The sequence below is a fragment of the Notamacropus eugenii genome, chromosome 1 (assembly GCF_028372415.1).
Source record: "Notamacropus eugenii isolate mMacEug1 chromosome 1, mMacEug1.pri_v2, whole genome shotgun sequence".
NCBI lineage: Eukaryota > Metazoa > Chordata > Mammalia > Diprotodontia > Macropodidae > Notamacropus > Notamacropus eugenii.
The window spans coordinates 460,911,609-460,926,727 of NC_092872.1; the positions used below are offsets into that span (position 1 = coordinate 460,911,609).

The following is a 15,119-nucleotide window of genomic DNA, read 5'->3' on the forward strand; positions in this document are numbered from 1 at the left end:
TGGTTCTAATTCTTCTTTATAACATGAAATATGGAAATATATTTAATGTGGAAATATGTTTAATATGATTGTCCATGCTTGGCCTATATCAGATTGCACACCATCTTGGGAATGGAGAGGGGTAGAAGGGGGAGAAAATTTATAACTAAAAATCTTATAAAAGTAAATGGTGAAAACTAAAAATAAATAATTTTTTAAAAGAGCATCTGAGTTTCTAATTCTGTCCCATTCTTCCTCTTCTCTTCTGCATTATGCCTCTATTTTTGTAGGGAAAAGGGACACCAAAGTACCCAAAGTCTCTATCTGGTAGTCTTTATCTGGGTGCTGCCAAATGGTGTTCTCTTTGACGTATTAAGGTAGAGGTTCTTAGCCTTTTGTGTGTGTGACTTGGGAACCTTTGGCAGTCTAGGAAAGACAATGGACACCTCAAAATAATTTGGGGGGCATTTACATGGCTCAGTGAATAGAGTTCAGAACTTGGAGGTTAGAAAGACCCAAGTTGAAATGCTGCCTTAGATACTGTTTGACCCCCAGGTCAAACTTAATTTCTCTGTAACCCAGTTTCCTGATCTATAAAATGGAGATAATAATAGTATCTGCCTCCCAGGATTGTTGTAAGAACAAAGCAAGATCATATTTGCAAACTGTAAATAGCTATTATTATTTAAATGATAAGGAAATGTCAAATTCCAGTGAGAGGCTAGTGAAAATAAAGGTGTCATTCTTTTGCCCATCCAAGTTCAATCCCCTCTGAAATCTATCATCCACGGACCACTCAGAGGTTCAGGGTCCCCAGGTTAAGAATCTCTGTAGGAGGAAGAGATAGGAAGAAGAGAGGTTAGGTCCCATTTAGACAGGGGATTTTTCCCTGGTGGACAGCTGCTGAAGTATGGGACTTGAAGATTTTGCCTGCCAAGAGTTAGTCAATGAAGTCATCCAAACTGGCTTCCCATTGCGACCTCAAGAATGTTTGGTAGCTCTTACCTACCAGAAATAGACTTTGAGTGAACCCATCTCCCTTTCACTTTGAGAATGACCAACAAACAAAACCATAGTCACTTTGAGGGGGTGGCAGCATCTTGTGTGCAGTCACTTCAAGGGAATGCCATAATATTTTACTTTGGTTTCATCATAGTAAATGCATTTCAACCTATTATGTCAAGTGAATGAATTTGGTGGTGTGGGGCGGGGCGGGGTGCTAAAGCAAAAAGTCAGATTAGGATCTGTGGGGAAAGGGATAGATGAGCTGAGAGAACTGTGAGTTATATTGTGAATGTAACAATTCCCTAGACTTTAAGTTCAGATCCCAGGGACACTAGGGGAGAACTGAGACAGTAGTGTCACTCATGTATATAAAGTTAAATTAAGGTGTATAACAAGCTTTGAATGCCAACTGGAGGCTCTGCCCAAGCACAGAACCCTAAGTAGCTACTCCAATTCTACCATTTACTGTCGAACATTATCTCCTTGAGACCCAAACTGCCCTTTTGTGGGCATCAAAAGTGTTTCACAAGTGATTTGACAAGGTTTCTCATATCATCATTTTCTTCATGCTCCAAGAGAACTTCTCAAGTTCCCTACTGGTATCATTGGTTGGCAAAACATTGGAGGCGATAAAAATATTCAATTTCTCCACAATTGAAGAACATTTCCCAAGATTAACAAGATGCGGCATGGATTGAAATCATTGCCCTTTTTTTCTGGCAACAAAGTCAACACTAGTTGCCAGGAGTGATCTATATTTAAATTCTGTGTCTCACCTTAGGACAGATAGTTTCCCATTTAAAGACATGTATAAAATGAGCATTCTGGGTAAGGAGTTAAACTTGTCAACTTTAACTTCAGTGAAGTTATCAGCAGCCATCTCCTCCATTCTCCTCTCTTGCATTTTCATTTACCAAAAGAAACACGAATAATTTCAGTTGTGTTTTTTTAAAAAGCTGCATGAGGTATTTTTGCTAAGAAGCTGAGGCATCTCTGCTATTATTATGAGCTAATAGGAAACACACAGGTGCCTCAAAGAATAAGAAGCCTGCCCTGCTACCCCAAAGCACAGACAGAGCAGGTGTTGACTCTAATTGCTTGTAGTCTCCCTGCCATGGTCAGTTGAAAGTCAAACCAGTAAATGCTGCCTGACTACAATAAAATTTGAGTCTGCAGGCATTTTTGCATCATTGCCTGGTGAAAATATACTGACTGGTAGGAGCTGAAATGGATGTGAATGACTAAGGAGAGAATACCCTCAGAATAGAAAAGCTGGAACTACCTGTCTTCACTTTCTTTTTCATACATTCATGAGTATATATACCTACCTATATACACATACGTGGAGATAGACATGTGTACATATATGCATTGTATATATACATATATGTTGCAAAGTCAAGATAAATGTAACGTTGGGTGGAAGATGATTTGTCCTTTTCAAGAAGCAAGTTTTTACTCTACCGTTCTAAGGCTGGGTTTGTAGGAGAACATTTTTAGCTTTTCTTCTCAATGAGTACTTCTTAAGCTCTTACAAGAAGATACCTCCCTCTTGTAATTCACCCTTGAGCACAAGATACAAACAGGATTGGAGATTCAAGGACAAAATGGGGGGCACTTTAAGGTCATAGATGTAAGGCCAGAAGGTGCTCTAATGAATGCTTATTTCCTTACCACCATCACCACCACCACCACCACCACCACCACCACCACCACCACCACCACCACCACCTTCTTTTAAAGGTGGAAGGAACTTTAGAGATTATCTAAGGTTCAATCCTCTCATTTTTGAGAGGAGGAAACTGAGGCCCAGAGAAAATCAATGACTTTTGTAAGATCATACAGATTGCGAGTGCCAAATTTAGGCTTTCTGGCATTAGAAGTCATCTAGTCCAACTTCCTCATTCCTCATGTGAGAAAATTAGGCCCAGGAAAGAAAGTGACTTACCCAAGGTCACAGAGATAGGCAGTGGCAGAATCAGGGTCTCAGCTATGCCATTAACAGTAAGCCACCTTCACTAAGAGAGGGAGGGGAGCCTAAAGTGCATCAAGGTCAGTTCAAGGTACATCAGTAACCAGAGAATAACAATGATAAAGATGACAGCAGTTTAAAAATAATAGCTAATATTTACATAGCCCTTACATGTGCCAGGCGCTATGCTAAGCATTTTATGATTATTATCTCATCTGATACTCACAACAACCCTGGGAGGTAGGTGCTATTGTTATCCCCATTTACAGATGAGGAAACTGAGGCAAACAGAGGTTAAATGATTTGTCCAGGGTCACACAGCTAATAAGTGTCTGAGACAGAATTTATAACCCCTCTTTTAGCGGTGGCAAAGAACTAGAAACTTAGGGGATGCTCATCAATTGGCAAATGACTGAATGACATAATAAATGACTGTAATGGAACACTTTTGTGCTATAAGAGATGAAGAAAGGTAAGGTTTTGAGAAACCTGGGAAGACTATATGAACTGATATAGACTGAAGTGAGCAGAACCAGAGCAATTTGTATAGATGTCTTTATAACATGACAGAGAGGTGCAAAACTAATAGAGAGGTGATAAACTCTGGATGAAGAATAAAACATATTTTTGGACATAGCTAATATAGGGAATTTCTTTTGCTTCACTATGCACATTTGTTACAAGGGTTTTGTTTTTCTTGTTTTTTCCAAAGGGGGAGGGGGTGAGGAGGAATATAAAATAAATGCAAAATTGAAAGCAAATATATGTGTGTGTGTGTATGGATACATAGATATATATTAGCACTTCCTATAGCCATGAATGAATGAATGCGTTCTCCCACAATATCTGACAGGAAGTATACAAACATTTCAGGACCAGAACACAACAGTGTAGAAAGTAGCTGCTGTCAACACTAAGAGCCATAGGAGGGAAGATAGAGTTATCAAGGAACACCTCCCTAATTAGAGATATCCCACACCACAAGGACAGGAGCAACTTGAGAAAACCATCAAAGATATATGGAAAGCACACTGGAAGATTATTTCAATATCTATATGATAAGTTCAATAGAAAACTTGAGCACCTTATCACCTAATTAAAGGCAATAATAACAAAACAAATAGAAAACAAAAGCTTATCAGAAATTCTGGATTCCCTTAAGCAATGGAAAGTAAAAGCCAAGAGATTAAGGCACAGCAGAAGTAAAAACAGCAATAAACACACATACACCAATTCAACATTAATAGAAAACTACCACAGAGGTATGAGAAGCAAAGAAATCAGAGGGAAAAGGCTATTGGAAAGTTAGGTCCTTCCTTGACTCCAAATCCAATCCTCTTTCCATTTTACACACTGCTTCCATTACTAATAGGGGCCAGATATCCCCAAACAAGACCATCACCCTTGTGATCTAGTATGTTCCCAACCTCAGTTTCACTCATATTGTATACTGCACTTTACAGGAGTTTTCTGTAAAGACTTTGCATGGAAAAAACCTGTCTTCTAGAATGAGTCAACCCTTGAGAGCTCTCCAGGGTCCAAGTTCACCAACCCATCAGTAAGCATTGATTGGACATCTAAAATAGGGCTTAAATCCTTTGGAGTAAAAGGTAAAGACTGGCTATAGCCTCAGGCAATTCCAATCTAACGAAATTAGACAAACTTCCATCTATCAAAGGCAATTGCAAATAGGAGACAAAATCAATTTTTGTCAAGTGAATGGCAATAGGTATGCATAAAAGTGGAGTCTTATTTTATAAAACTCTGATAGAGCAATGCCCCCACACACACCCACCTACACACACATTAACTCATTGGTTCCAAGAAAATGTGATTTCAGTGAAATGTAATAAGTTACAGTGAGTTCTATAGGAGCACATTTTACCCATATGCAATAGGCAAGATGGCAGGGTGAGCAGACTGAAGCTCAACTACACTAATATTCACTAATAGTACAGTTCTAGCTATGTATCAGATTTAAGTTTCAGACAAGTCAGCCAAGTGATACCAAAGCAGATTTTTATGACTAAAGACAGAGTTTGGTTGTGATGAGCTAATGATATTACTGTTAAACAATGTTCTTCAAGGTAGTATTACTCACATCACCCCCTACCACCCCCACCCCCTCCCTGTTGTTAAGGTTCAATGTGCATTTCTCTCTCCTCTCTCTCTCTCTCTCTCTCTCTCTCTCTTTCTCTCTTCTAATTATATTGTATTTTCTTACTGTTTTTGATATGATAGAGTGGTTCCCCCTCCACAAAGCAGACTTTACATTTGTTATGGGGAATGTTGTTGTTTTCATTTCGTAATTATATCCCTAGTGCTGACCACGGTGTCTTGTGCCTTAATCTACTGGTCCGTTAAATGTTTGTTGGAATTGTTTGAATAGATTGAGAAGTATATCTGTATATGAAGGTTTACTTTTTACAAAGTAAGGGAGGCTAACGTACTGGAAGGAACATTGGCCTGAGAGTAGAGAGACCTGAATTCTCGTCCCATCTAGGCTCATGGAAGGAACCTTGGAGAATATCTAATCCAACCTCTTTAGCTTATGGATAAGGAAGCTGCGTCCCACATAGAAGAGAAGGGACTTAGGGATCTTAGAGACCATCTAGTCCAACCCTGCCATTGTGCAAGATGAGAAAACTGAGGCCCATGAGATTAAGCAATTTGCCCAAGGTCACATAACCAAGAAAACAACTAAGTCAAAAGTTAAACCCAGGTCCTCAGACTCCATACCCTCCATACTTCCACTATGCTCCCCTATTCTTTCTTATCAAGAACTAGCTGTTTTGGCCTTTGTCAAGTTTCTTCTTCCTGGGCTTCAGATCCTACCTACATCAGTATAAGGAGTAGGAGTTGGGCAAAATAATCTCTAGAGTCTATTCTGTCTTAACATCCTAGGATTCAATGTCAGATACCAAGCAAATAGATACATTAGGGGCTAATTATTGACATTAGAAAAAGAATTCCTCTCTTTACAAAGGACTCACCACAGAGGGTTACTTTAAATAGCAAGTCTCCTAGTGGTTTGTATATGGATCATTATCTACTTGCCAGAAAGTCTGGGGAAAGGGCAAAGAAATTTTAAAGGAAAATATGATGGGAGCCAAGGCTGACATCAGTGAGTTGAGTCAATTAAAAGAAACAATTGGATTTACAAGAACTGGAGGTGTATTCAACTTTCCAGGGACTCAACAACCACATAAAGGGAGGTATACCTGTAACAATGGAAGCCAGCCAGAAGGTAGAAATGGACAACAGCTTTAACCTATGGACTCACAGGCTGAGAGAAGACCCTGGTCACTGCATGTTGCAATAGCACTAAACCAAGTGACTATTTGTGTTTAGAATGAAATAATTGAATGAAATAATTTGGAAAGAAATAACTGTGGTTAATGAATATGGGAGATACAATTTGAGGTTTAAGCTGCTACTAAAACTAACTCACTAATAGATTCCTCTTTAGTAATAGGTTAAGGCAAAGTAGCTAGAGCCCATCTTAAGTGTCTAGACTTTCTTCCCCTAGCCTCTTGTCTCTTCTCTAAAGTCCTTGAAAATGTATTTCAAGCCTTCCCCTCATGAAGCCTTCCCAGAATACACAAGCCTATAGCAATCTCTCTCTTCTGAACAACTGGTGCTACTCTCTTCTCTTCTACCCCTTGCAATAACCACTTAACATTTACAAACTCCTTTTTTTTACACATCTATCTTTCCAAATAGCTCATGGAGGACAGAGATGGTATCTATTAAATGTTCTAAGTTAAGCGCTAGAAGAGCCTTAGAATTTTAAGCGCACTCGTTTTAGTGAAGCAACTAAATTCCACCCAGAAGGTGGAATATTTGGCTAAAGTCATTTAACTTTACCATAGGAGTTAGAGTTGGACGGAGAAGACAGGATCAAAGAAATGGAGTCATGGAAGCAGCAAATAAGAGAACCAGAATTCACATTGAGGACTCATAACCTCCACCCCTAGCTCTGTAACTGGCAACATCAGGCGCTCCCCAAATATTTGTTGACTAATAAACTTGTTTTAGGAACTAGAGGAAAAAATTTCCAAGGTCAGCTGTTCTTTTGCTACAGAGTGAGGAGCTGAACCAGTAAAAATTATCCACCCAAGTACTGGGGGCTCCTCAGTTTCAGAAGAGTTCTTGAGACAGGGATGTGCTAGTAAATGTTTAACTGACTCTCTGGGGGTTGAGAAGGAATATATGTAGAACACACTTTTAAAACCTGAATTAGCATTTTCTCCATCTCTTTTTTATGTCTAGATAATTAACAAAGCAAAACTATAAATCAAGATGAGGTAAAAATGATCACACTGAAAATTTGCTCCAGCACACCCCTGAAGCTCTCATTCCTCTAACCTGAAGGATTGAGGGTGGTACCCTATGAGCTATCAGGGTTCATTACCCCATTCCATATGTATCAAGAACTTGAGAAGAACCTGAATCTTCTTAATTCCAGTCTCACATCTCCACAAGTCTACTGGACACCTCCATCAGGGTATACCTGTACCCCTCAAAGTCAGATGTTCAAAAGTAACTCATCATCTTCCCTTTTCCAGACTTCCTTATTTCTGTTGAGGGCACCATCATCCTTTCAGGAACCCTGGGGCTCTTCTCTTTCCTTTCATCCCTCTCCCTAATATCCAATCAATTATTGCATCCTATTGATTCTACATCTATATTATCTCTTGCATCCTTTTCCTTCTCTCCAGTCATACTGGCCACTATCATAGTTGAGGCTTTCATCACCATTAAGCTATGTACTATTATGATAACCTCCTAATTGATGTAAGTAATTCAGCAGTATCCCTACCTCCCCCCTTAAGAAAACCTAAGGAAAATCAAATCTCCTAAGTCACTCCTTGAATATCAATTAGCCGCCAATTCCTCAGGCATCCCCCTATACTACCTACATGTCTACAGCATGGGTCAGCACCAGTCCTAAAACATGACCAACTCCTGGTCCTATTTGACCCAGGTTGTAACTCTAGCAAAATACACCACACTTTACTAGTTTGGGTGCCCCACTCCACCCATAACCAACAGACTTCATGGGTTTCCAACCTCCCTGAATGCCCCTCCATTACAGACTATTTCCCTCAATAAAGCTGGCTTGCTTTACTTTCCCTCTGCTGACTCCCTTCTCATGCTGCCTTCTGTCTTGGAGTTCTCCAGCCCCTCCTTGCCCAACATTGGTCTCCCTGACACTAGCTCAGAGATTCTTAATTTTTCCTTGTGTCATGGAGTCCATTGAATAATTGATGAAGTCTGTAGACCTCTTCTCAAAATGTCTTTAAATGAAAAAAATAAGATATATAAGATTACAAAGGAAACCATCATATTGGAATAAAGATGTGATTTTTTCCTCATCCAAGTTCACACAACGCCTGCAACCTATACTCCAAGTTAAAAGTTAATCTCTTTCCTCCCTTCATGAAGTTGCCAAAATAATTTCCTAAAATAGAGATCTATTCATGTCACTTCCCCATTTAAAAAGTCTTCTTTTCCATCCTCAAATATTCCTAGAGAAATTTCCTTGACATCTCCCTTACTTATCTTCACTCCCTATGTTTTGTACCATTTAGTTTTATATCACACTCCACCACATAGCAGTGAAGGAGAAATAAAATATAACAAACTATCTAAAGACACAGTAAAGCAGATTATTGTATCCACTGTTGTAAAAACTATTGTCTTTGACTGGGAGACACCTGCAGTTTGAGTGGCTGCTTCAACCCTGTTTTCTTCGACCAAATAGACTTCTTTAGCAACTATAAAGGTACTTGGCTATTTCTTCTTTCCTGCCCTTGAACATAAAATGTTTTCTCATTTTGGTCACAGACATGGCCAGCTCATGGCAAATAATCCCCCAAAATCGCCCTTTAACCCTTGACTGACTTTCCCTTTTCCCACCCTGCCCCCCCTTTTCCTGTGAGATGTTTTACTAAATTGCCAAAAAACTCTGCTGACTGACTGCATGCTCTAATGAAGCCTGGAAAGCTGTCAGAAACCTTATTTGTACCCTAAGAAGCTGAAACTGTTACTAGCAGGAGCAGTCCTCTTAATATGTAAATAAATTTCTGTTCCTTTCAGTTTGGTTATTCAAGTTATTTGACCCCAGTCAGCAGATTCAGCTGATGAGCGAGGTTCTCCCTGAATTTTCTAGGATCTCAGTGTAATGATAGAAGATAAGCTCCTTGCAGGCAAGGGCTACTTTGTTTTCATTTGGTTTGCCCACATACCCTGAGCTTAGCACAGTTAGTCAGTCAACAAGCATTTAAAAGACTTACTCTGTGCCAAGCATCGAGCAAAGCTCTAGGGATTCAAAAAACAGTCCCTGAGCTCAAGGAGCTCACTACCTGGCAGGCACCTTAAAAAGGTTTGTTGAGCTAAATTGATCTCAGGCTTCTGGTCACTATGATTGCTCCACTCAACTAGACATTTTTTATGGCAGTAAACTGTAATAGAGCATGGGGTTTGGCATCAGGAAAGCCAAATGCCAGTTTCATTATGTCATTTATTATTTGTACGACCTTAGGAAAGGTTTCAACCTATAGAGTCTCATTTTTCTCACCTGTTAAAAATGGCAATAATTCCCCTAACTTCCCTTCCTCTAAAAGGTGTTATGAAGATCAAATAAAGTCATGTGTATGAACGCAATGACTCAAACACCTGTTAAATACTTACCACAAGCCGGATACTTGAACCAGACAATAGAGATACAAAGACAAAATCAAAACAATCGCTGTCTTCAAGGAAGTTACAGTATCTTGGAAGATACAGCACATAAATACCTAGAATGTGAAATAAATCTGGAAATAGAGGTTAGAGCCAGATTTTATAGAGCTTTAAATGCCAGATCAAGTAATTTGCTTATCTGAGATACAAGAAGCAGTCACTGAAGATTTTTTTGAGTGGTTGAGTGACATAGACTTGTGTTTCAGGGAAATTATTTTGGTAGCTATATGAAAGATGTATTGGAATGGAAAGAGACCAGAAAAAGGGAAGCCATTTAAGAGGGTATTGCAATAAAATAAAGACTGCAGGTGAGAGTCGATGAGACTAAAATTGTAGTTATGTGAGTAGATAGAAGGGGAAGAAACATGCCTCACAAATTCTAAAGCATTACAAATACACATAAAAGGAAAGCAGTGGAAAGAGCACTGGATTTGTAACAATAAGATTTGAGTTCAAATCCAGCTATTCTGTGTGCCCTTGATTAATAAAAACCATTGCCTCTCTCTGGACCTCAGTTTCTTTACCTGTAAAATGAAAAGGGTAGGCTAAATGATGTTTAATGTCCCTTCCAGCTCTGACTTTCTATGACCCTAGGGATTGTTAATGTTATAATTCCAGACAATATTTGTATATATGAATGCATAGTGAATTAGATCAGTTATTTTATCTGTAACAATGAAGCTCAAAGCTCTGGACAAGTCCAGCTACCAAAACCAGAAATGATTTCTAATTTAATAATTATTATAATTTATATGGTGCTTATCTATCACAAATAATTCTGCATATAGTAATCTTATCTCATCTGATCCCTGCAACAGCCTGATGAAACAGTCAAGACAAGAATCTTTGTCTTCACTTTCCCTAGAAAGGTTCAGAAGGATTACCTGGCCTCTAGAAGTCACAGATTTGATAAGTGGCAGAGCCCTGGATCCAAACTCAGTTGCTCTGATTCTGAATCCAGGCTTCTTTCAACTCCACAGAAAGAACAGTTGCAATATATGCAGCCCAAGAAAATATTATCCCAAGCTAATGCCTCCTCTTAACCCAGCACCACGTGATCTGACTTTTTTCCTCACAGCTGACAGATGTTACATTGTAAATTCATCCACATCATATAATTTATGCCTGTATATATTAACATAGTTTCTAACACAAGAAACCCCATGCTCATTTTTGCCTCCTGTCACCATACAGCAAATCGGAGCCTCCAATCTTTTTCTTCTTCCTTCCTGCTTTTTCAAGACATCATTCTTACACATCATGTTCCATCTTGACTCCTATATTCTTAAATTTCATTCCCAAGCTGCAATACAGAAGCCAAAGGAATACTTCAACTACTGAGTCAGACCTGGGATTCCTGGGGAAAAAAAACCCAGATCTCACCTTCTTTGTGTCCAGAGAAGGAAAGGTTCAGCTGTTGTTGTACACAACCCTCCTCAAAGGTTGAAGAATCAGGAAGTCCAGGATCCAGAGTAAATGAGATTTTGAGGGCCCTATTTGCAAGGGATTCAACAGCTTCTGAACCATTCTGTTGCCTGGAATTGATCAGAATACAAAGAGCTTATGGGAAAACACAGCCCTGCTTCCAAGAGCCCTTGCTATTTCTAAAGCAGGACTACAGCTATTAACCAAAAGTTTCCCCCATATACTGAAATTACTAACCTGTCTTTGCACTCTATTCATCTCAATTATTTGCTCTAAATATAGGGTTAATGACCATGTTTTGTTTGTTTGCTTTCCTTTTTCTTTAGCCTGGCAGCTTCATTACACCTGTAACTCAGACAGTGAAAAAAGCAAGACAGGAGAAATCATCTCTTTTGCTTCATGGCAAGCAAACACATCTACACAGGGCATTTGTGAGTTCCTGAATTCTGACCCTAAATACAAAATTAGAAGTGGGAAAGGTTAGTTTGCAAAGGAAAGGAAGGAGAGAGGGAAGGCAGAAGGGAAGAAGGTCAGGAAGGGTAATAACTCTTAATTTTTCTATTTCTCTTTGAAATCATTAACAAGTTACTCTTTTCTCTAACATAACACAATATGAGCATTTTGGCTGGAGACAGAGGAATATTCATGAATCTCTTCATTGATTTAATAACTTTACTGAGCATTTAGTGTGGGCCATACCTACATGAATTTGTGAATTACTTCTGTTAATGGGGTCCTTAATCCTTGATTACTGGTGTTGATGTGAGAAAGAATATACTGAGCCTAGTGTCAAATTCAAACAGTTTCATTGCTGACCTAAGTCAAAATTTATAGTTGCATCAAAAGATTCCATGAACTAAGCTTTGAACAAAAGCTGTGAATTTATCAATTGGCCTTCCCAGCTGCAGACATAAACTGGAGTCAGTCCTCAGCTGCTCTCGCACAGCAGAAGAAGCATGCTGAGTTTAGACAAACAATACATCACTCATTTTACTTTGTCTGTATAAACAGACCCATAAAAGATAACAGTACCAGGAATGAGAATGAAATGCAGTGGGATGTTGAGCTATTCCAGGAAGGAACAGGTCAAAAGATCATACACGCTACCTGAACCTGGCAAGTAGTTTGGTAAAGTCCCAGCCATAGGTGGTCAGAGGAAGTCTGGGTAAGTGAGTGAAGTATCAAGCAATATGGAAGAAACTAATAAGTAGAGGTCTACACAGGCAGAGTAGCCCCATTAGGGAGATTGTAGGTAGATAGTGGATGTCAAGGTCAGGTATGTAGAGCATGGTATCAGGGTAGCCTATTCTTAGTTGGTATTATGAAGGTCCAGTCAAGCAGCCAGTATCACAGAGGCAAAAGAGGTAGCAAGAAATGGGGAGAGGGCTAATGAGAGCAAGGCAGGATCCAACCTCAAAGGAACAAAAATATGAGGTGGGGAACTCAAGCTCTCAGAAGTCAGACACAAAAAGAATCAGAAAAAAACCCAATTTTTGGAACTGGAGTTCCTAACATCTAACACACACACACACACACGCACACACGCACACACGCACACACACACACACACACACACACACACACATGCTTTCCCATCTCAAGTTTACATTAGATCTGCTCTAAGTTTTGCATATAGCTATATACGTGCATATTGGCTCCCTCGTTAGAATATAAACTCCCTAAAGCCAGGAGCATTTCCACATGTATCCTCAGGCCTGCTGGTACGACATCTGGCAAACAGGAAGCATTTAATAAATGGTTGTTGATTCATTGATTGATGAAGGATAAGCAAAGTGGAGATGGACAATGACGTATAAGGAACAGGAGGAAGGTAACTTTGGCTGGATCAAAGAGCGTATGAAACAGAGTCTAATATAGTCTCAGGCTGGTAAAACATATATCTGTGTGTGCGTGTGTGTGTGTATACACATACATATACACATATATGTGTATATTATATATATGTAATACACACATATGTGTATACATATAAATATGCCTAGAGTTATCACTTTCACATTACAACTTTCCCCATCATGGTGATGTATCACAGGTTGGCATAAGACATTAAATAGGAATTTGGGGGAGTTTTATGAAAGCACAGACAACACATGAAGGCCAGCAGACAACACAGAGCTATGGCCAAATACCTACCCCAAAGTTTACTACAAGTGGTGTAAACACCCATAAAAGAAAAAGAAAGAAATTCAGACCTCTCCCTACGAAGAGAAGGCCTAAAATTTTACCCAGATTTTCCAGATCTCGGGGGTTATCTGCCTCTAACCCTCTTCATACGGAAGGGATAACTATTTACATATACGTTTACAGGAGACAGGTGATGAAGAGCTTTAAATGACAGAGAAATTTGGTTTTGATTGTAAAGGTAGTTGGGAGCCACCGAAGTTCATTGGGCAACAAAGTGTCAGGATCAAACCCTGTGACTTAGGAAAATCACCATAGTATCTGTGTGAAGGAGGAATTGGTGACAAGGTATAAGATTCAATAAGTTCATAGAATCGGAGTTGTGAGGACCTTGCAAATCTAGTCTAGTGTCTAGAGCCCTGCTACGGAACCTAAAGCACAAGGTCAGAGTAGTACCAGCTGCAAAATGAAATTGGTTCTGAATATGGAGAGCTAGAGTTTGAAGGGACAGCTCTGCTGATCACCATATCAGTCTCAGAGCCTGGGACGGTGCTTAGCCACCAAGTGCAACAAGGACCCAGCTTGAGAAACTAGAAGGGAACAAGTGCCCCTTTTACTATCAAAACTTGAAACATGTATCAGTGTTTGCTCTGGTACTTTGAGGATAAATGGAAAGGCACCATGTTGCTTTGTAAGACCAAAAACAGTTAAGCTCCCAGCAGTGGAGGATGGCAGAGACTTTTACAGATGTTGCTGAGACATCCTCTGTTGACATAAATAGGGAGTGAGTCTCTCTCTCTCTCTCTCTCTCTCTCTCTCTCTCTCTCTCTCTCTCTCTGTCTGTCTGTCTCTCTCTCTCATCACTGTAGATCAATTCATAGCATCCCTGCCTATAAATATAGGTTTACTCTCTAAGTATCATCATTGATATTTTGATTTGGGGCATTTTTTAAAGGAAAATTGATGATATGCGATTTAATTTGGCATGCCCTAATTTAGTAAAACTACTTTTCCCAGTCACATTATGTCATTCTCAATAATCGTGTTACTTTAATATAGAAATTAAGATAACAGATATATTTGGAGTTCATATCTATATGCACTGGGTCATTAAATATCTGCAGAGTAAAACTTTTTTCCTTCTTTTTTTCAGTCAGAGTCTGATCATTTTAGTTGGGAAATTTGCTGAATTTATAAGGCCTAGAATTTAATTTGCCTTTTATTTTTTGCCTTGTTGGATCATTTCAGAAGCTCATCATAATTTGAAAATAAATATTTTTCAAAACCCTGAAGCATTCATTGTATAATGATCATGTGAAAGATTTGCTGGGTTAGGGGGTTTTTAAAAGAAGATGACAGCAGGCAGTCCAGAGCACAGGTTATTTCTGTATTAAAAAGACGGAATTGCTCATTAGATGGTACAAGTCAATTTCCTTCATTGGCCTAACTGCCCATTTTAGCAAAGATTCAATCTCTGAATTAAGAGAACTGCTATACTTTTCAAAGTCGATAACTACACTCTATTTCCTTTAATTCCTAGAGCATCTTGGTCATAAAAAAAAACCTATCAGGTTTCTGACTGTGCCTTTTACTAAGCTGTTGAGGACAAGTTTTGGGGTTTCTGTGGTTTTTTTAAAGGCATCCTTTTTAATTCTGAGTGAATGTACTAGAGCTCAAAGTAACACTGAACCTCAAACACAAAACTAATTAGGTCAACTAATAACTATTAAGAACCTATCATGTGCCAGGCATTCTACTAGGATCCAGAGACACAAATAAAAAGAGACAATTCCTGCCTTCAAGGAACTTACATTCTCCTAAAAAAATGTAATAGGAGATTATAGGATCA

At 39.1% G+C, this 15,119-nt stretch overlaps 1 long non-coding RNA gene across 2 annotated transcripts in view; it reads right to left on the minus strand.

Annotated features, from left to right (window-relative positions):
• Window positions 1-15,119, minus strand: part of LOC140519262 (uncharacterized) — a 101,221-nt gene that overhangs the window by 47,948 nt on the left and 38,154 nt on the right. Inside the window, exon 1 of one of the 2 annotated variants that reach the window (XR_011972151.1) lies at window positions 11,087-11,250. The exons of the other annotated variant lie outside the window; for it this stretch is intronic. This is a non-coding gene — a long non-coding RNA (uncharacterized lncRNA). Of the gene's footprint in view, window positions 1-11,086; window positions 11,251-15,119 lie in introns of those variants that run through there. 2 annotated transcript variants of the gene reach the window in all.